This window comes from Papaver somniferum, chromosome 5, assembly GCF_003573695.1.
Source record: "Papaver somniferum cultivar HN1 chromosome 5, ASM357369v1, whole genome shotgun sequence".
Lineage (NCBI taxonomy): Eukaryota > Viridiplantae > Streptophyta > Magnoliopsida > Ranunculales > Papaveraceae > Papaver > Papaver somniferum.
In genome coordinates, this window is record NC_039362.1 from 207,026,717 (window position 1) to 207,049,631 (window position 22,915).

At 36.1% G+C, this 22,915-nt stretch overlaps 1 pseudogene; it reads left to right on the forward strand.

Annotated features, from left to right (window-relative positions):
• Window positions 1-474: 474 nt before the first annotated feature.
• On the forward strand, window positions 475-2,499 carry LOC113280640 (annotated as a pseudogene).
• The last annotated feature ends 20,416 nt before the right edge of the window (window positions 2,500-22,915 follow it).

The following is a 22,915-nucleotide window of genomic DNA, read 5'->3' on the forward strand; positions in this document are numbered from 1 at the left end:
TTTTTTTTTTTTTTTTTTTGAATCCGGGCGAACGTATAATCTCCGTCCCACACACCAGGCGTTGCTATAGTTCACGCCCCATACCAGGCGTTATCTTTATCAACGCCCCATACCAGGCGTTATCTTTATCAATGCCCCATGCCAGGCGTAATCTTTATCTACGCTGGACGATGAAGCGGACTTTATATCAACGCGCGACCAAATTTACTCGTCACCCGCTACGCCACAGGACGGACTAAACCCAAATTTGATCTTTTTTTTTAGTCTTTGGTCTTTAGTTATACTCGCACCACTGTGGACGCTCTTACAGACTCACAGAGTTGGTCTATATAACCACCAACCAACATACAAGAAATACATACCACAAATAAAGGGACACGTGTCTAACGGAAAGCTAACAGAAAAGTAAGAATAAACAGAAAGGATAACAGGCGCGAGTAAAGAGAGTGTAAGCCAGACAAACAATTACACAATATGTCAATTATACAGACGTATGTGATGCTCTTTCACTGGGATCTTCCCCAAGGCCTTGAAGATGCATATGGAGGATTTTTAAGCCCTCGTGTTGTGTAAGCTTCGAACCGAAACATTTGATTTATAAAATCAAGAAATGCTAACATGCAGTAATTTGCATTTTTCAGGGATGACTTCAAGGATTATGCAGAACTATGCTACAAAGAATTTGGTGATAGAGTTAAGCATTGGATCACATTAAACGAGCCACGGACATTTAGCAACGGTGGTTATGCATTGGGAAATTTCGCACCTGGCCGATGTTCAAAATACATTGACCCTAACTGCACTGCTGGTCATTCGGGGACTGAACCCTATTTGACTGGTCACTATCAGCTCCTCTCTCATGCTACCGCAGTTCATGTTTATAAGCTCAAGTATCCGGTAATATTTACATATACACCAAACAAGCGTAATGGAGATGAATTTTTATGCTTAGATATGTTACATGTGAATATTGATGCAGGCATCACAAAAGGGAAAAATTGGAATCACATTAGTGTCTCACTGGATGGTGCCCTTTTCCAATGCTAAAAGTGATCGACATGCTGCCCTTCGAGCCCTCGATTTCATGTACGGTTGGTAAGTATGTCCACCCCTCGGTAACCTTCCAAGACATCAAAAATTTACATCTGCTAGTTTCTGGCAATCCATAAGATTTTTTCTTTTCTTTAGGTTCGTGGATCCATTAACATTCAGCCGATATCCACTGAGCATGCAATCTCTGGTTGGAGATAGGCTACCAAAATTCAGTAAAGAAGAAGCAGACATGGTCAAGGGTTCATTCGACTTCCTCGGACTAAACTACTACACTGGAAATTATGCAGAACATGTTATGAACGCTAACAACAATATTAATCCTAGTTACAACACTGATGCTCAAGCTAAGTAAATTAGTAAGTTTCTTTTGAACTATAGTACTACATAGTAGTTTTTTTTTGGTGGTTTGAGACTTTGTTGTAAGTACGAGTTACATATTGGTGCCACTCGGACAACCCATTTTTGTAGCTAGCTTATTAACATAGTGTTGCTTTTTATTGTAACAGCGGACAGAAAAGGCGTTCCCATTGGTCTTAAGGTTTGAACTTACACATTATGCACTTTTTGTTGTAAACGTTTCTTAATTGGAATGAAATACTAATGGTTTAACTATCAAATGTGCAGTCAGGAATATCTCCTTGGTTGCATGTGTACCCACAAGGAATAAAAAGTCTACTGCATTACACAAAGTGAAAGTACAAGAATCCCATAATTTACATTACTGAGAACGGTAAATAAACTAAAATGTACTATCATTGATTGAAAATATATGGTTATATATGATGTTCTCATTTGATCAGATAGGTTCCAGTAATCCAGTTATCTATGATAATTGCACGCGTATTCGATTTATTTATTTTTCTATGTTGGTTGTGTTGTTCTTAGGGATATCTGAGAAAAATGATCCTACATTATCGTTGAAGGAAGCATTAAAGGACGACTTGAGGATCACTTACTATCATAGCCATCTCTATCAAGTCCAAAGAGCTATCAAGTAAGCTACACTCAAATCTCTGATTCTCTTTTTGCCTGGCCAGTTGGACTTTATGTTTCGTAAGAATGTATACTTTAACACTTTTCATGGTTCCATAAAACTAAAATGAATTATATTTTCTTTCGAACTCAAATCATTGGTATTATCATCCGGTGAATTTCCCTATTGTATTACATTAACATCGATATTTTATTTATTTATTAGTTGTGTTGTTAATTTAGTGTTTTCTTTTCTTTTTTTTTTACAAATGGTGCAGGGAGGGTGTTGATGTGAGGGGATACATTGCGTGGTCTTTGCTAGACAACTTTGAGTGGAATGCTGGCTACACAGTTAGGTTTGGGATCAATTTTGTAGACTACAAAGATGGTTTATTGAAGAGATATCCTAAATCCTCTGCCCAATGGTTCAAAAACTTCCTCAGAAAAACCTAGATGATCATGCGCAAAACGCCACTTTATATACTATTATTACAGAACAAATAAGAGCCTATGTATAATCAACTTTTGTGGAGAAATAAATAAAGAGTTGTATTTCGATGTGATTTTCCTCGTGTGAGTTTTGTAGATTGAGATCTGTACTACTTTTTTTGGAAAAGAAAATTGTCCATGCGTTGTTCGAACATTTTTTATCTAGTAATATCATGACCAACCATTTTACGCATACTGATGATACTTGTAAAAGCACCAGATGAATGAAAATTTTATCCGAATCAACTTAAATGTCGTTCATATTTCCACGAATTAATTGCAATGTTCCTAGATAAAAAATACTCAAAGGAATGCACAAGTAATTTTTTTTCTTCTGAATTACTGTTTTCTCATCAGATATACATTTGCTTAGGCTAAGTCCTATGATCTTCTAATCTAGCATCTAGATTAAAAGCCAGAATAACCTCCTAAGTCCTATGGTAGTGCTAATCTAGTATGCTAGTCGCAGAACCAAACAGCGAGGCTGCCCTGAATCGTTCAGCGTGAAAACTTTTTGTACTTTTTGCTGAATGGAACGGCGCAGCCAAAATCCCCATTTTATCAACAGAACTCGAGTTTTCTTTCATTTCTTCCATCTCTTCATTTCTTTCTCTGTCAAGAACTCAACTGCATCAAGATTTCTTCTCGATTTCTTCTTCATTTCGTCAAATCGCTTTGTGGGTTTGATCAACATCAAGATTGTGACCGTTTGAGGGTGGTTTGATTTGATTCCGTCCACAAAATCGAATGGGGTAAGAATTTTAGGTTTTAAGTTTTTTGATTTTTGATTATGATGATAGTTTAATGAAATTGATGATTGATATTAGATGATAGTTTGTCATTAAAATTGAAAAAGGGGGAGATTGTTAGAGCAATGCTCGATCGAACTCGCAAGCGTTGCTATCTCAAGTTTGTTTTTCAAGTTTAGTTGATCAAAACTATATACTTGATTTCTAGTTTACTTAAAGATATGTCTCAGATTAGTATAGAATGTGTAGTTGAGATTTAGACTTCACGGCGTTCACCAATTAAAGAAGAAGATCTACTGAGGAGCTTGGAGGAACTTCATCAATAAAAGGTATGTGGAGGCTAAAGTTTATCTATCACTCAGAAGTCTATTCTATTTTATATTCTAATGAGACTAAGTCGTATAGCTATATAGACTTTTACATTATACACATTTGATATTTCGAGACGAGTTTATCCCGCTTATCTATTTCTCGAAATACGTGTTGGAAGCTTTTTGCTTTAGTTATGTTCATCGTATTCTTGACGAGTTTAGTTGGAAACAATTTATTTGTTGGAAACTAAATATTAAGTCAAAAGATGATCATGAGAAAATTACCTTGAACATCTTATATGATTTGTGTTAGACAGTCATTTGATGTTAGCTCGGGAAGTTTCGTATTGATCTTTTGATCACTTGGAAATTACTTGAATCTAATGGTATATGTAAGACAACCATTGTCGTTTTCTAAGAATGTTTCAATAATTGAAATAAGAGTTTAGAACGATTACCCATGTCTGGATACAACACGGTATGCATACTCAGTATGCGAACTGTATTGTGACGATTCAGGTCTGTAACTCTTGTTTGCGTACCTAGTATGTGAACGGATGTACCTGAGAATGTCCGGAACTCTTGTTTGCGTACCTAGTATGCGAACGGGTTTACCTAAGTTGGGTCCGGAACGGTTGTTCGCGAACCGGGTTTGCGAACGGCTTGACTAGGCCAAGGTCCGGAGCTGCTGTTCGCGTACCTAGTTTGAGAACATAGTGGTTAAGTCCTAAAATCGGTAATGTGTGATTCTCATAATCATGAACTAAAAAATTTATGATTTAAGGAATGCATATTAACTTTGCAAACCTTGGCTTAATATTCATGAATTGATTCTTGTATAAGTACTTTGTACAATCACGAATCAAACGGATTTCGTTTCAATCTGTTCATGAATATTTCTATGAGATAGTGAACAATTCAAAAAATCAATTTAAAACAAAATTAAATTCATTTTATTATCTATCATGATTGATTGATCATCATATTTGATCTAGAAGTGTTAAATAAATATGGTTAAGTCAAAAGTGTTCATATGGTTAACTTCGATTAACTGTTATTGACCCAACCTAATATACACGTTTAGGTACTGTTACCCATATCTAAATATAAATATATTTCATTTGTGTGTAACAAGATAAAACCATCTAATGGTGGAGATTAATTGCTTAATTTCTAAGCAGACTTAGCTTGAATCTTAAATCAGGAGTTCATCTAAGGGTGAATATTGAATGCTTTGTTACTAATCTATCTTAGCGTTGATTGTAAGCAACCGTGGCTTGAAATACTATATAAGGGAGAACTCTAGCAACTGGAAAACCTGATCCTGACACTTCCATGTGTCTTAGTTGCAAACTAGAGTCGATTCTCCTTTAACCTAGGTTTTCCAAAACCATTATTAGGTTAACGACTTGAAGACTTCATTTGGGATTCGTGAAACCAGATCCAAATATTTTCTCTGTAGTTGTGTATTCTGATCTTACTTGTTCTATCGTATTGAGTTTTATCTTCTCTAAGATTTACTCGAGATTTATCTCCGGTAGGTAAGATATAGAAAGTAATCACAACAGTTCTTTGTCTCAGACTCTTGTGATTCCACAATAACTTCTTATGTTAATCAGTTAGGTTATTGAGGTGACTAATATTTATAGGCTGCTCTTCGGGAGTGTAAGACCGGATTATTAGTTGGTTCTTGTTCACCTTGATCATCGTATCAAAAGACGGAACAAAAAGAATAAAGGATAGACATATCTATGGGAAACAACCTTGTTTATAAGTCTTCGACTTTGGGTCGTAGTAACTCTTAGTTGTAGGTGAGATCATCTAAGGGAATCAAGTGTGCAGAATCCGACGTTGTGCTAGAGGCGTAAGGAACGCGACTGTACCTTAATCGGTGTGAGACTTGGTTAGGGCTCAACTACATTCCACCGAAGTTAACTTGTAGTAAGCTAGAGTCTGTAACGGATTAATACAGTGTGGTGTTCAAATCTGGACTAGGTCTCGGGGTTTTTCTGCATTTGTGGTTTCCTCGTTAACAAAATTTCTGGCGTCTGTGTTATTTATTTTCTGCCTTATATTTGTTTATATAATTGAAATATCACAGGTTTTGCATAGTTCAATCAATTGATAGATCCGACCTTTATTGCTGGATAGAACTTGATTGACACTGTTAGAGCATTGCTCGGTCGAACTCGCAAGCGTTGCTATCTCAAGCTTGTTTGTCATATTTAGTTGTCAAAACTATATGTCTTGATTTCTAGTCTACTTATAGCTAAAGTCTCGGAGTAGGATAGTTAGGTGTACTTGAGCTTCAGACTCCACCGCGATCATCATATGAAGACGAAGAACTACTCAAGGAACCAGTGGAACTTCATCGACTAAAAGGTATGTGGAGACTTAAAACTTATTTATCACTCAAAAGTATATCTGTTAGAGCATTGATCGGTCGAACTCGCATGCGTTGCTATCTCAAGCATGTTTGTCAATGTTAGTAATCAAAACTATAAGTCTTGATTTCTAGCCTATATAGCTAAAGTTCTCGGACTAGGATATAAAGTATAGTTGAGCTCAAGACTCCATGAAAATCATCATACAAGACGAAGGACTATTCAAGGAACTGTGGATCTTCATCGACTAAAAGGTATGTGGAGACTTGAACTTATCTGTCACTCAAAAGTCTATCTACTCTATCTCATACTCTTGAGACAAAAGTCGTTTTGATATATAGACTTTCATTATACACATTTTCTATTTAGAGCCGAGTGTAACTCGCCTATCTATTTCTCGAAATATGTGTTGGTAAGCTTTCGCTTTAGCCAAATTCATCTTTACCTAGTGACGTATGTCATGTTATGTTTCAATTACTTTGGAAATTGCTCTGACGAAACATGGTATGTGAATAACGGCTATATAACGTCCTCTGAGAATGTTTCAATGATTGAAATGAGAGTTTAAATTACATAACCATTGGTAGGATATAAACATTGTTGTGGAAACACATATATGTATAAGTCCTTATTCTTTGAACCAAAGTTTGCGAACTTTGTTGATCAAGTGAAACAGAATGTGGAGTGAGCCAAGTCCGCGAACTGGCGGAAGTTCTCGACCCGAGAATTTCTACTGGAGTTTGTGAACTCCTTCCGTGAGCTTAAGTCCCCGAACCCAGTCCACGAACTTGAGAAGGTTATATCTAAAATCAGTTGTTCTTGAACACATTTTTATATAAACTAAGGAATGCTTTTGCAAACCATGTCTATAAAGTTCATGAACCGATTCGAGTGAATCAAACTGTTTTTGCTTCGATTGTGTCTTGTGTAGTTACATAAGATCTAAGCAATTGAACAACTCTCTAACTAGTTCATTTGAGTCATTTGAACTAGTTATGGTGAAGAAGAATATGGTGGATATGAAAGTAATCATATGGCTAACCATTTGGTTAACTATTGTTGAACCCACAAATGTTAATGTTTGGGAACGGTTACATAAACCAAAATTGGACATTTCATTTGTGTGTAACAAGCTAAGTTTTCTATCCAATGGTTGAGAAATATTAGCTTGAATCTAATCAGGTTTTCATCTAACGGTGAATATTGAATGCTTTGTTACCAAGCTAACATTGATTGCAAACCCTAATTTGAAAGACTATATAAAGGAGAACTCTAGCAACTGGGAAACCTAATCCCCACACCTTACGTGTGATACTAGTTACATAGATAGAGTCGATTCTCCTTTAACCTTTGGTTTCTTCTTCTAAAACCAGGTTAACGACTTAAAGACTTCATTGGGATTGTGAAGCCAGACCGATAATACTTTTCTTGTAGTTGTGTGATCTGATCTTGCATCTTCTATCGTTACGAGTACAATTGTAATAATTGGATCGAGATTTATATCTCCGATATGCAAGATAGAAAAATAATCACAAACACTTCGTCTAATCGTTTGTGATTCCACAATATATTTTTTCGCTGCGTCGATTAGGATTATTCTGAGGTGATTGATAATACTAGGCTGTTCTTTGGGAATATAAGTCCGGTTTATCAATTGGTTCCTGTTCACCTTGATTTATCAAAAGACGGAACAAAACTCTAGGTATATTCGTGGGAGACGGATTTATCTATTACCGTAGACTTTTCTGTGTGATAAATTTGTTTATTAAAGTCTTCGACTTTGGGTCGTAGCAACTCTTAGTTGTGGGTGAGATCAGCTATGGGAATCAAGTACGTAGCATCCTGCTGGGATCATAGACGTAAGAGCATAATTATACCTTGGATCAGTGTGAGATTGATTGGGGTTCAACTACAGTACAGACCAAAGTTAGTTTGGAGTAGGCTAGTGTCTATAGCGGCTTAATACAATGTGTGTTCAATCTGGACTAGGTCCCGGGGTTTTTCTGCATTTGCAGTTTCCTCGTTAACAAAATTCTGTTGTCTGTGTTATTTCTTTTCCGCATTATATTTTGTTATATAATTGAAGTATCACAGGTTGTGCGTTGTTCAATCAATTAGAATATCCGACCTTTTGGTTGTTGATTTAAATTGATTGACACTTGGATATTGGTCTTTAGTACCATCCAAGTTATCTCTCTAGTATTTGATAAGGACTCGCAGATTTCTATTTGCTTGAGTATATATCAAATCGAGAGATTGAGATATAAACTCTTTGATATACTTTTTATCTAGGTTGAGTCTGACTGTCTAGTTTATTCTCTAGAAAGTATATTGGGGTTTGTCCATACAGATTGCTAAGCGAAATATTGGGTGTGTTTGTTGTACCCCCATTTTTCAATTGGTATCAGAGCAGGCAAACACGTTTAATACCTTACAAGTCTGTGTTTGTGGCGATCCGACTCTATGGACAGAGGTGTTATCTCAATAAACCTACCACTAGTCTTCGATGGCTCAAACTACCCAAGGTAGAAAGTTGCTATGTGTTAGAGCATAGCTCGGTCGATCTCGCATGCGTTGCTATATCAAGCATGTTTGTCAGTGTTAGTGATCAAAACTATGAGTCTTGATTTCTAGTCTATTATAGCTAAGTCTCGGACTAAGATAGAAAAGTGTAGTTGAGCTCAAGGACTTCATGGAGATTCATCATACAACGACGAAGATCTACACAAGGAACCGTGGAACTTCATAAAAAAAAGGTATGTGGAGACTTGAACTTATCTATCACTCAAAAGTCTATCTATTCTATCTCCTACTTCTTATGAGACAAAAAGTCGTATGCTATATAGACTGGATCATACACATTTGACATTTCGAGCTGAGTATTCACTACTTATCTTTTTCTCGAAATCGTGTGTTGGTAAAGCGTTTTGCTTTGATCAAGTTTATCTTCACCTAGTGACGAAAGTCATGAAAAGTTTCAATTACTTTGAGAATTGCTTTGACGTGAAATGGTCTGTGAATAACGGCTATATAACGTCCTCTGAGAATGTCTCAATGATTGGAATGAGAGTTTAGATTACATAACCATGTATTCCTTAATCCGAAGTTTTTGAACTTTGTTGATTGAGAGAAACCGGAGAAATTGGCTTTGCCAAGTCCGCGAACTGACGGAAGTTCTCTTACCGAGAGTTTCTGCTGGGATTTTCCAAAAACTTGTTTGCGTGTTTAATATGAAATGCTCATATGGTTAAACTTTTGGGTTACTATGTTGAACCAACATACACGTACACGTTTGGGCATGGTTTTCATAAACCCAGTAAATGTCTACCCAAGTGTGTGTGACAAGCTAAGTTTTTGATCTAACGGTTGAGAAATATTAGCTTGAATGTAAATCAGGTTTTCATCTAACGGTGAATATGGATTGCTTTGTAACTAAGGCAAAACCCTGATTTGAAGGCTATATAAAGGAGACATCTAGCATTGTGCAAAACTAATCCCCACACGTCTGTGTGATACTAGTGCGCTCGCTAGAGTCGATTCTCCTTTAACCTTTGGTTTTCTTCTCTAAAACCAGGTTAACGACTTAAAGACTTCATTGGGATTGTGAAGCCAGACCGATACTACTTTTATCGTAGTTGTGTGATATGATCTTGCATCTTCTATCGTACGAGTACAATCTTTGATTGGCTTGAGATCGTGAGTGTAGTTGCAGGAAATCCTACAATACACCCCTCATATGATTTCATTGCTGATCAGCTCATTTTTAGGTTTACACTCTTAATTTTATTGATTAATTTCTGAATGTTCTTACAAGAAAAATAAAGAAATCAAGAATGATCTCTGCTCTGAACTTTCTCTCTCCTATTTAGTTGTCTCTTACTCAAAAAAGATCTCTCTCTCCTTTACAACTCGAATGACTATTTATAAGGAAATACACAGTGGATGACAGCTAATCTGTCCTTTATTTTCGGATATGGTTTGCGACATTCTCGCAATCTTACAAATATTAATTTCGCAAGCTCTCTAATTTTCGCAAGACTGTCACATCTTTCTCATGACTTTAGATGACGCCATTTATTCTATCATTTCTGAAACTGTTCGGCAACGCTACTGTGTTGTACCATTGATAATTTCGATGAGGCATAATTGTTGCGAGATTCTGATCCTACATCTTGCCTCTTCTCATATATTTCTCTGCAAAGTAGAGAATGATGTGAGAAATGCCGCAGCTGTTTATCTTTTCATATACCACATTTATCACACATACTCTCTCTTCCATTTATTTCTTGACACGTCTTCTGTAACCGCGACTTTTCAACCACTCACGTCTCTTCGTCTTAATGGTGTTTATTTCTTCGAGTAAAAAATTTTCCTTTATATACTCTTATCCCCCCCCTTTTCTACTTTTCTTTTTACTTTCTCTTCTATTTTTATTCTTTCATCTCTGCAACTCTGTTATTCTTCTGCAAATTCTGCTGCTGTAATTTTTTATTCCTTCAATCCTTTTAATTCCCATACATTCCCATACTCTATATTCAAACATGTATCCAAGTGGTCATAGATATGAGAATAATTTACAAGATGTCCAAAAAGATCTTGCTGATAATGGTTTTACACTCTCCACCATTCCTGGTGAGAATGCCAAATCAATTCTTTCTGTCAAGCTTTTCTCTAATCAAAATTGTGATGATCAATCAATCATAATTTCGCTAGGTCAGATTCTCGCAGGTCTCCCTATTCCTCTTTATAACCCAGAACTTCCTTTATTTTATGAAATTCTCGCTCATCCGGGATTTTCGCGAGCCATCTTCCAACTAAGTGGGGACTGCATCCGTCTGATGCTAGAGTTCGCTAATCGTGGTGATGGTAGAGGATCTCTTTATTCCAAAGAAATTAGGGATCCAAAATTCGCAAACCTAGAGATAGTTGTTGAGAAGTATACAATGGCGAATTTCTTTGAAAACTACGAACTTATCTCCATGAAGAAAGAGAATACTCGCTGGGGTATTCGATTAAGAAGGAAAGATAACATTGATGAAGCCAAAATTCTTATGCAAGATATTGACTGGCGTTCTGGTAAAAACACAACTCCTCGCCAATCCAAAGACGATAAATGGTGTGTTTTTCCTTTAATGTTAAAGGGACCCTACATTGCTGGATTAAACGTTCTTCCTGCGAATCTCGCTGCATATCAACCTTGGGTTTTCTCTTGGCCCGAGAAAGAGAAAGAGGTATGTTTTTCCCCTTTAACTCATATTATATTTCTTTATTGATTTTTACTATTCTGTTCGCTAACTCTTGCGACATTCCGTAGATCCAAAAACTAAAGGATAGTTATAACAGGACTGGGAAATCTAGTACTCTGTTAGCTCTTCGCTCATATACAGATGAGGTAAGAAATTTTCTCTTATGACTTTAAATAGTAATGTTATTCCCATGCTTCCGATTCTTATTTCTATCTGTGTGCGAAGATTATTGCTGAAGTAGAAGAATCTGCTGATGCTGCGAAGATTGGTGATAAAGGTAAAGGTGCTCTTCGCAGGGAAAAATCAACTGGTCCTCCTCCAAAGGAAAAAAAAAGTTCGTTCTTCTTCTCCTTCAAATGTTATTCCTAACGAAAATTCCGAAAGTGACAAGGATGATGAGGATAATGATGATCTTGCTGCAACTGATGATTCTCCACCTGAATCTTCTATGGCTAAGCTTTCTGGCCTCTTTTCTGATTCTCTACAAGGAATGGGAGATATCCAATTTGCAAATACCTGCAAATATCTCGCTACCCTTTGTGATGTCCCTTTACTAGATGGTGATAGCTCTCTTCGCGGAGTTTGTAGATCAGTGACTCCCGACTTCTTGCATTCTCTCAATAGTTTGGTATACTTTTATCTTTTTACTTCTTCATTGTTATAACTCAAAATCTCTTTCTATATTAATAATTTTTATTTCTTTTCGCAGGCTGGAAAAGCTTCTTTTGCGGTTGCCTCATATCTAGAGAGAAGACGCGAAAATCTTGAAAAGAAGAATCTTCAATTTCGCAAAAGGAATGAAGAATTGGAAGCTGAAGTTAAAGGTCTTCGCGAGAAGAATAGACAATTAGAAATTGATTCTTCCGCTTATAAGAACAGAATTTCTAGTCTTTAACAAGCTAATAATCAGCTTTACGGTATATTACTTTTCTCTTTTCTCTTTATCCATTCTTGTTGTTTTATCTTATTTAAATGACCCTTTTTGCAGACATTTATGGTCTTTCTGATGAAGCTACCCTTCTTTGTTCATTTCCTAATGCCTTGGATAATGATACCCTTCTTGAACGTCTTAACAATTCCTTAAATAACTTTTCAAATGATAGAATTTCATCTCTTTATATAAATGAACTTAGATCAAAATTTCGCCTCTTAGAAATTGATCATAGATCCAGTTTAGGCTTAGCTAACAGATTTAAGCGTCTCCTTATTGATTCCAAAGAGAAAACCAATGAGTTGAGAACCAAGATTAGCGGTCTCATAGATGATAAGGATCGTATCTCTGATCAAGGTGCCAAGGCTTTGGCGAAATCCCAAGAGGCTCTCCTTGAATTTCAACTTGAGCGAGATGAAGCTAACCGCAAGAATATTGAACTCTGTGAAAGGGAAAATCAAATTCGTTCTCGTCTTATCATAAGTAGTGAGGATGAATTTGTCTGGGCTGCGAAAATTTTAGATGATGCTAGAAAATATTTAGGCGTAAATGTTAGTCTCCAAGTTGAACATACAGCCTTGATTAGAGACATGATTTCTGACAGAGAAGGTTGATAATTGCTCTTCTTTACTAATCTTTTGCTTCTTATGGATTTTCATCAAGTTAATAATTGGTTGTCTTTTGTTCGCAGATTCTGAAAATAGATATCGTGAAAAGATTGAAGAACTTGAAGCTGAAAAGGAGGAACTCGCAAAGAATCTTTCTTCTCGCAACGACAAGTATTCTAGATTGAAGAATCAAATCAAAATCACCGTTGAGAATTTTAAGAATGACGCTATGCATTTTCGCAATCAAACCATCCATATGGTTTGTGATGATCATAATATCCCACATTCTGATTACCCTTGTCTTTTAGAAGAAATCCCACAGAATACTCCCAGTTTGATTATCTCTGATAGTGAAGCTGACGATGAAGAATCTGATAATGGTGGAAGTTCTGATGGAGATGAGGATTCTGACGCAGATGAAGAAGGAAACAAGTCTGATGAAGATAATGAAGGATTAACCAAGAAATAGTCTTTATTTCTTTCTTTGATTCTTTGTAATACTTCTACATTTATTTCTTCTTTCTGTTTATTTGTATTTCTTTCATTTTGACCTGCGTAAATTAAAAAAATTCTTCTTTGCAATACAATTAATCGATATAATCATTAATTCTTGAATTTTTGAGTAAACCTCTCATATGGAGACAAATAACATTTTCTAATTTCATACATTCCCATACTTGCCTCTGTTATTTGAATCCAAATGAGAGGTTTTATAAAAAAAAATCTTATTGTATAATTTCGCAACCCTTTGCGAAGTGAATTTTGTTTCTTTTCAAAATCTCATTCCTGTGTGGTCTTATTTTGCCTTCCTAATTAAAGTTCTTATTATGCCACCTCTTGTCATTGCGACAAAATCGCAGGACGTCCTTGCACTTTCATGCAAAAACCCATTGATCTTGCCTTAACTTTTTCTTTGTATTATGGCCTCTTCAGGAATGTTGCGACAATATGACAGGCCTAAATATTCTTGCGAAAATAAATCCCCATGACATTGCCGTCTTGCGACGAAATCGCAGGACGTCTTCGCACTTTCATGCGAAAACCCATTGATCTCGTCTTATCTTTTTCTTTTGTATTATTGCCTCTTCAGGATTGTTGCACAAATATGACAAGCCTTAATATCCTTACGAATAAAAAGCCTTATGAAATTTGCGTCTTAAGACACTTATCAGCTCCCTAATGGAGGGTGCCGCCCTTATCTCCCCCTGGTTCCCCCTTCAAGGAGGCGTACTTCTACCATACAAGGTTAGCTCCTCCCATCCAGTCTTAACAACAACCAGTTGTTTTTGCAGCCTCTTATCCCTTTTACCTATAGGGTTTATGGTTACGAGACTGCACCCTAAGTGGGGTTTTCTTCAGGCCGAGTGCAGTATAAGCCAAGACTTGTCAAGAATGGCAAGGACATTTCAAACGCCCCCGGCACTCTTGACTCAACCGTGTACCTCAGCGCCTTGATCAGATCTGCACTCCTTGGGAGAGTCCTTATTACCTGAGTCGCCCAACCCAAGTAATATGCTTAAGCTGAGAATCCAAGGTGCCTCTTCCGGATGGGTTTTATTGACCCCAAATCTCCATGACTCAGGTTCCGGTGGCGGTGTATCCTTTCCCTGATCAATGCAACAGGTTCCCCCTTATATGATGTACTTTAGGTATTACATTTGCCTCTTGCGAAATTGTATTCGCGAACTAGGGTGTACACCATAAAGGTTCGCCTCTTTCTCTTTTGTCATTCTTCTCTGATTATTTTCTGTAAAATTCATTATCTCTGCGAAAGTATCGCAAATCATTATATTGTATCTGAATTTCGCAATCTCAATTTTGTTGTTCAATCAAATGTATTTTTAAGAATTTTACTTATTGCGAGATTATCGCAACAACTTAATCATTCATACATTTCTTGTTTTTATTACTTTTGCCATCCTCTGCTTCTTTGTTATTTCCTGCTACTGCTTCCTTGGTAGTAGTATGTTCATCCTTTTTATTCTGATTTAGTATTAATTTCGCAACATATCTTCTCCTTTCTTTTCGATTGTATCCACCATCAACCTCTCACTTCTTTGTACGTCTTTGATTTTGTGTCGCCAGTTTTCCTTCTTGTTTGCTCTTCCTTCGCAAGATTCTATCTCAGTTTCGTAACATCTCTTTCCTTCAACCCAATCTCCCTTTATGATTCCTACACCATTGGGGTGAGGGAATTTGATGCATTGGTGGAAATTTGAAGCTACACCTAGAATCCCATGTAGCCAAGGTCGACCAATTAACGCATTGTAGGGTGATTCTACATCAACGACACAAAATCAGATTCTAGAAGATATTCCCTTCAATGGAATTTTTATAGTAACCTCCCCTTTAGGCTTGTTAGCAGTACCATTAAAACCATAACTCTTATATGTTGATGGTATAAGATCATCATCTCTTCCACCCATGGTTTTATAAGTATGATAAAATAAGATGTTCGCAGAGCTTCCAGTATCGACTAGAATTCTATTGATTGCCCATGAATCTTCAGCTTCTTCATCCTCATCTTCTTTCAGTTTTGGATTAATTTCTAATTTTATTACCAATGGATTGTCATGCACCTCTTCTCCTTCGGGAATTTCTTCTGTGGTAAAAGAAATGATATGTTTCTTCCATTCCTCTAATCGCGAGATTTTCGCAATATTCATAATTTCTCTTCCATTATTATCTCTTGCGAACACTCTACTCAAAACATTATCATGAAAATCTTCAATTGTCTTATATGAATGTACGATAGAGTGACAGAATAGATTTTTTGCTTTTGCACCAACTTCTATGAAGAATGTTTTTTTCTTTTTCATCGTATTCACTTTGTGATGTTCTGGCGGTGGTGGTAATGGTTGAGGTTGCGGATGCCATACCAGAAAGTAGTTTAGTTTTCCTTGATCTATCATTCTCAAAATAATTCTCTTTACATTTCTGCAATCGTTTGTGGTATGTTCATGAAAATGATGATAAGAACAAAATTCATGACTTCTGTGATTTGGAGGTGGTTCCGTTCCCATATTCCATGGTGTTGGTATATTCTCCATAAATATTATAGCTTCCCATATCTTCTCCACACTTGCATTTAGAGGTGGCATCTTGATTTCTTCCCATACTACGTTGTGACCTCCTTGTCCTCTATTAAAGTTTGGTCTTTGACCTCCATAAGTTTCTTGCGGTTGATCGAGTCTTTGAATCTTGTTATTTCCTCCACGATTGTAGAAATTTATTTCTCTTTCATACTCTTCTTGATATCGACTCCCCATAGCTACAAACTTCTGCTGATTGTTACCTGTCACCTTTTCTTGTTGTACTTGTGAAGTATTCGCCACTGTGTTTATCAGCTTGGGTAATAAGCTTGCATTCGATGTTTGTGAACTGGTGTTCGCAACTGGATATGATTCCATTTCATTTTGTCTTTCCTCTAAAGCAATGTATTCTTCTTGAAGTTCTCGCAATTCAGTCATTGTAATCGTATTCTTGACTCTGAAAATTTGTACATATAACAGGTTTGTTGCAAACATAGCATTGATAAATGATAATATGAGATATATCTCATCTACACGGCCAGCCATTTCGCTACACATAGTTATCCATATTTTAGTCAAATGTTTCAAACTTTCTCCAATCCTTTGCTTTAATCCAAACACATCTTCTATACCAGGTCGTGAGGAATTGTTACTTATATATGCCCCCAAGAATGTAGTATGCAAATGATTGAATGAGGTTATTATATTCTTTGGCAAACCTTCAAACCATTTTAACGCTTCTCCTATTAAGCTGGATGCGAAATATTTGCACAATACCGCATCATGATTTTCCCATTGTAACATGCACCTCACATAAGATTTAATGTGTTGAATTGCACAAGTTGTTCCATCGAAAATGTTGGTTAATGCAGGCAAATTGCATTTCAGTGGTATTCCTCCTAATTGTACTTCCCTTGTAAATGGAGTTTTCGCAGCTTCTTCTATTGCTTCATCCAATTGTCTTCTACCTACTTCTCCTCTGTTATTTAGCATTCCCCTCATTTCTTCTAATTCTTTCAAGATTTGTTTATTTACTCCTGAATCATGACACATTGGTCTCTTTAATTTTGCTTCTCTTTTTCTGCGTTCACGTCTATCTTCTCTTGCGAAATTTTGTATCTCTTCTTCATTATCCTCATCTCTCCTTCTTCTGCGATTCTCTTCCTCATCCCTATCTTGAATTCGCAAATGATGACGTCGTTCATTTTCCCCTCCATAATTTTGTTCATTTCTTATCAATTCAATTTGATGTCTTTCATCCATTCTCTTTACTCTATCATACTCTTCATTGAGATTATCCTTATTCCGGTTTTGTATACGCCTTCTTTCCCGATTGTCATGATTGTTTTGGAAAATTGTCTCCTGAAACTCTTGTTCTTCCATTTACGCTCTCAATCTTTCACGTTCGCAGATTAAACGTGCTTGTTCAGCATTATGTCTTTCAATTTCTTCTTTAATTGTCTGTTGATTTCTTTGAGTTTCTCTCACATGTAAAATTCTTCTTCCTTCCTCTTGATTTCCTTCGCCATCTTGGTTATTTTGTCTCTGATTTCGCCCGTTCTCTTGATTTCCTCCAATTTGCCCATCATCAAAAGTTTCATTTTGTGGAATGTAACGATCATCAGTTCTTTCTCTATTTTCGCGATATTCTTCATTAGGATTTGACATTTCTTCTTGAATATTGTTTCCATCATTGATCGTGGGTAAATGTTTCCTCATTTCTCTTCTAGTAGATCTGGAATATGATTTTGTAATACTTCTCGATCTTCTATTCTGCAATCTGATATTCTCCATCCTTAATTCGTGATTTTGTCTTGTTAAATTCGCACGTTCTTCTGCCTTAGCTCTTCTTTCTTCATGTATTCTTCGTCTCAATGTTTCTAACGCTCCAATTTCCTCACCTCCATGAATTATTCCTTCATCTGCTTCTTGATTTTCTCTCTTCCTGTCTGTAATTTCCATTTTGTTGCTCTTCTTCTATTTCTTCTGCTGAATTTGATCGCCAAGTGTGTACGCTCACTCTGTCATAATCTGTATTCCTCTCTTGAACTAGTGTTTGTTGAATTGGCGATTGAATTAGATTTTCTCTATTATTTCTCATTCTAGTAGATTCTCCCATTTCACTTCTTTCTCTTCCAGCAATTCTTTTGCTTCTTCTAATAGTAGTCGGTTGTTCGGATGTATTTCTTCTTCTAGCCATTTTTTTAATGCTAACAGTATTTCAAGAAATTATGAAAAATTCTTAATAAATTACTTTAAATTTTCACAAATCTCAATATCAATCTTTAGCTTTTTCTAGAATAATCTTCAACTCCTCCCTGTTTCTAGCATCATTATGTAGTTGCAGGAAATCCTACAATACACCCCTCATATGAGTTCATTGCTGATCAACTCATTTTTAGGTTTACACTATTAATTTTATTGATTAATTTCTGAATGTTCTTACAAGGAAAATAAAGAAATCAAGAATGATCTCTGCTCTGAACTTTCTCTCTCCTATTTAATTGTCTCTTACTCAAAAAAGATCTCTCTCTCCTTTACAACTCGAATGACTATTTATAAGGAAATACACAGTGGATGACAACTAATCTGTCCTTTATTTACGGATATGGTTTGCGACATTCTCGCAATCTCACAAATATTAATTTCTCAAGCTCTCTAATTTTCGCAAGACTGTCACATCTTCCTCATGACTTTAGATGACGTGATTTATTCTATCATTTCTGAAACTGTTCTGCGACGCTATTGTGTTGTACCATTGATAATTTCGCTGAGGCATAATTGTTGCGAGATTCTGATCCTACAGTGAGAGTTCTACGATAGGCAAGATAAAGAAGTCACAAACATCTTCGTCTCACTATTTGTGATTCCTCGACAAACCGCTTGTGTAGTCAAGAAGGATTGTTGAGAGGTTATTGATTAATCTAGGTTGTTCTTCGGGAATATAAGATCGGATTATCAATTGGTTCCTGTTCACTTTGATTTTATAACTTAAGACGGAACAAAACCTAGGGTTTTTCTGTGGGAGACATATTTATCCTTTGATAAACTTTTCTGTGTGAGACAAATTTGTTTATTATCAAGTCTGCGATTTTGGGTTGCAACAACTCTTAATTGTGGGCGAGATCAGCTAAGGGAATCAAGTGCGCAGTATCCTGCTGGGATCAGAGGCGTAGGAGTACAACTGTACCTTGGATCGGTGGGAGACTGATTGGGGTTCAACTATAGTCCAGTCCGAAGTTAGCTTGTAGTAGGCTAGTGTCTATAGCGGCTTAATACAATGTGTGTTCAATCTGGACTAGGTCCCAAGGTTTTTCTGCATTTGCGGTTTCCTCGTTAACAAAACTTCCGGTGTCTGTGTTATTTTTATTTCCGCATTATATTTGTTATATAATTGAAATAATACAGGTTGTGCGTTTGTGATCTTCAATTGGAAATCCAACCTTTGGTTGTTGATTGATACTGATTGATCCTTGGACATTGGTCTTTGGTACTGTCCAAGTTATCTCTCTTTGACAAAGACTCGCAGATTTCCATTTGCTTGAGTAAAGATCAAATCGAGAGATTTAGATATAAACTCTTTGATATAACTTTTTATTGATTGAGTCTAACTATCCAGTTGATTCTCATAAAAAGTATATTGGAGTTAGTCCATACAGATTGCTAAGGGAAATATTGGGTGATGTTGTTAGACCCCCGCTTTTTCAATTGGTATCAGAGCAGGCAAACACGTTAAAGACCTTATAAGTCTGTGTTTCTAGCGATCTGATTATGGACGAGTCTATCTCTAATAACGTACCAGTTCAGAAAATACCAGATGATTCTAAAAGCTTGGATTCACCTGAGAAAACTGTCACATATAAGTCAATATCCAAACGTTCTCTTGATGTAAAAACTGTTGATTGGGAAAGTCTCCTAGAAGAACAGTTGGATGAACTTTCTGATGAAGGTGATTCAGATATTGATAGAGATGTTGATGAGGAAGTATCAGAGTATGTTAAGTTTTTGGATTCGTGGAATATGAAGAAGATTACAACTTCTCATGTCACACCTCTTCTGACTCCTCTCTGTCGAGAAAACAAGAAATTGAGAAGATGTTACGCAGGTGTTTATTTTTCGAATCGTTCTACCGAATCGATCCTCAAGGATTCTGAGGAAAACCTACGTTTGAAGTCACTTGAATGTGATAATATTTATCAAAATTACTTTTTGTTGGAAGAGAAACTTGCAGAATCTGAAGCAAGGTTTAACTTCCAGCAAACAAGTTTTGACGACAGAGAAAGTGCTTGTCTCGCTCGAGAAAAATGCCTTGAGGCTGATTTAGCTGCTGCTCTTGACAAAATCAAGATGTTGGAAGATGACTTGAAAAGTTCAATACTAGTTCAAGCAAATTATCCACTATGCTAGGATCAAGTAAAATCATCGTGATACACGAGGATTGGGCTATAAGGGAATAGAGGCTCCAAGTATTAGCAAAGAGGTAGAAATTTTCAAGGCTAGTGATTCTTCTGAACAAAATGTTTCCACTGATGGCAAAAGTGGAAAAAATTCACTGGCAGTTAAGGTTCAAAAGAGAAAAGTATATCAACCTCCAAAACCAGCACACATGAATCCGGGTAAGAACGTTCCTTATATTTGTCATTATTGTGGAAACAAAGGTCACCTGGAAAGGAGATGTCGTTTTCGTATAAGGAATTAAAAACTTCATGATATTCTTGTTTGGATGTCAAAAGAAGTTATTGAACTGGGATCGTATGTTACAGCTAACACTCTTGACATTACAGGTTGTAAACGTCCAACCTTTAGGCAAAGGAATCAGTGATGTGATAATCCGAGATTTCCCTATAAACGTCATACGAAGTCTTTTCACAATTGTAATGATTATCGAAAGAATAACTTTGTAAAGACGAAGACAAGATCTGATGCTCCAAATTGGAGAAAGACTAACTTGCAAAAGAAAAGTCAATCCAATTCTCTTCCGAGAAATCTTGAAGAGAGTAATGGGAAGAAGGTTCTGGTTGTTCCTAAACGCACTCAGAAGTGGGTACCAAAGAAATCCAATGATGCTTTGAGTGTGAAAAGGAATGATCTTCCAGAAAATTCCATGACTATGGAGAAGGTAGTATCCATGATGTTGGAACTTAACAATTTTTTTGGAAAAATGGAACTGGATGTGAAAGGTTCTAAAAGCAATCTCTTTCATGATAATCCAAAGGTCACTTGTGGTGAGCAAGACATTGTTCACCCCAACGCAACTTGATTGTGTTGTAAGTGCATCCTCACCAAGGAATGTCCTATTATGTATACGGTGAGGGAACCACAAGAATTGGGACATACAGATTATGTTCGGTAAGGCGGTAGAATTCGATTGGATTCATCTAAAAAGGTATGTCTATAAACTTGAGCAAGATTTGTACTTTTATTTTCTTAGAATACTTATAATAATCTTTCTTATCGTTCATTTCTACCTAACTTGATTTGTGTTTAAGGTTCTTAAATGTTTAGGTTTGAAAATAATAGTTCGGGATGTTTGGACTACATGGTACACATACCAAGTATGCATAACAACATTCAAAATCAAAATGCAGGGGTTTAAGTTCGCAAACCCGTATGCATACTTGACGTCGATATTCGGTAAACTTTCTTTGGCCGTAACTTCTTCGTCTGAACTCGGATTTACCTCATTCATTTTGCATTCTCTTCCTTATTGAATTCCCTTCAAAATGGAGATGAGAATTGTTGAATTTGGATGAGTTAATTTTGGTCTTTGTCCTGTCTCTTGTTTTTTAGTGTTTGCTCAGTTTCGTTACACTTGTTCTATTCTCTTGGACTTGGGCACTGGGATTCTTGGAGAAATCCTATTCTAAGCTATTTTGTGGCTGTTACAAGAGTGATGTTGGTGAATCACAAAGAAGGAAGTTCGAGAATGGATAGTAGTTCACATTTCTATATATTCTTGAGTGTTCACAATCATCTCATGTGAATTATGGTGCATAGTCTTCAATGAATTTGTATGTTCTTCTTTGTTAAGGAAATCTTTTTATATGCTTTTGGTAACCACTCTTGATATAAATCCGTGCGAAAAATATTGATTCTAACTTCTAAGGGAAAAGATTGTTATTGTAGTATTAATATGTTTTGAAGTATTGCAATATTTTTATGGGATATGTATTGTTTGCGTCCTTGAATTTGAAGGTCCCTTATTGTGTCAAAAATAAAGTCGTTCATAAATTGATAATTCGTATTGATGAAAGGACGAATGGATTTTTGACAATTACAAAAGTTACGCATATGCAGTCATTTATTTGATGGAAAATATGATGAAATCTTTTGTTTGACAAGGATAAAGTCTACTATGTCGTTATGAAAATAGTGATGGAAAATAGAATAGATCCTTGTATGTTATCCACGACGTTGATCTTCATTGATCCATTTTGTTATGTTATCCACGACATTGATCTTCATTGTGTATCTTATGTTGAGCACCTTACAACTATGTCAATTAATATTGGCCTTGTTGGTTGTTCCATGAGATGCTATATGTTGAGCATTCTTGAACTAAATTAATCGTCTTGATTGGTAATTTAGTTGTTTTCTCCGAAAGTCTTCTTTTGTCGAGCAAAATCTTTTGACAATTAAATTGATTGCTTCGGTGATTAGTTTGGTTGTGTATTCCAATTAAATTAATTATAGGTTCTCTTGTAATTAATCTAGTTGAGTTTTTCATATATTCCACAAGTTCTTGTGTTGAGTATATGAACGCTAATCAAGCTCTATTGGTTGATGTAGTCGTATATTCCGTAAGGTTTTCCTTATGTTGAGTATTTGAACGATTAAGGTAGTCATCTCCGTGTGGTTATCTTAGTCGTAGCTCCGTGAGTTTTATTATGTTGAGCAAAATCAATTAAATTGATCACTTTTGTGGTTTTATTTAGTTGCGTATTCCAATTAAATTAATCATGGGTTTACTTGTGATTAATTTAATTGAGGTTTAGATATAGAAAATCATTTCCATGGTTTTTGGTGTCCAATTAAAAAAATCCTTCTTTTCTTTCGAAATTAAGGTCGCTCTTGTTGTTCTTTCGGGAATGACATCAAATGGGGGAGAGTTCTTTTGAACTTGTGCTTAATGGTAATATC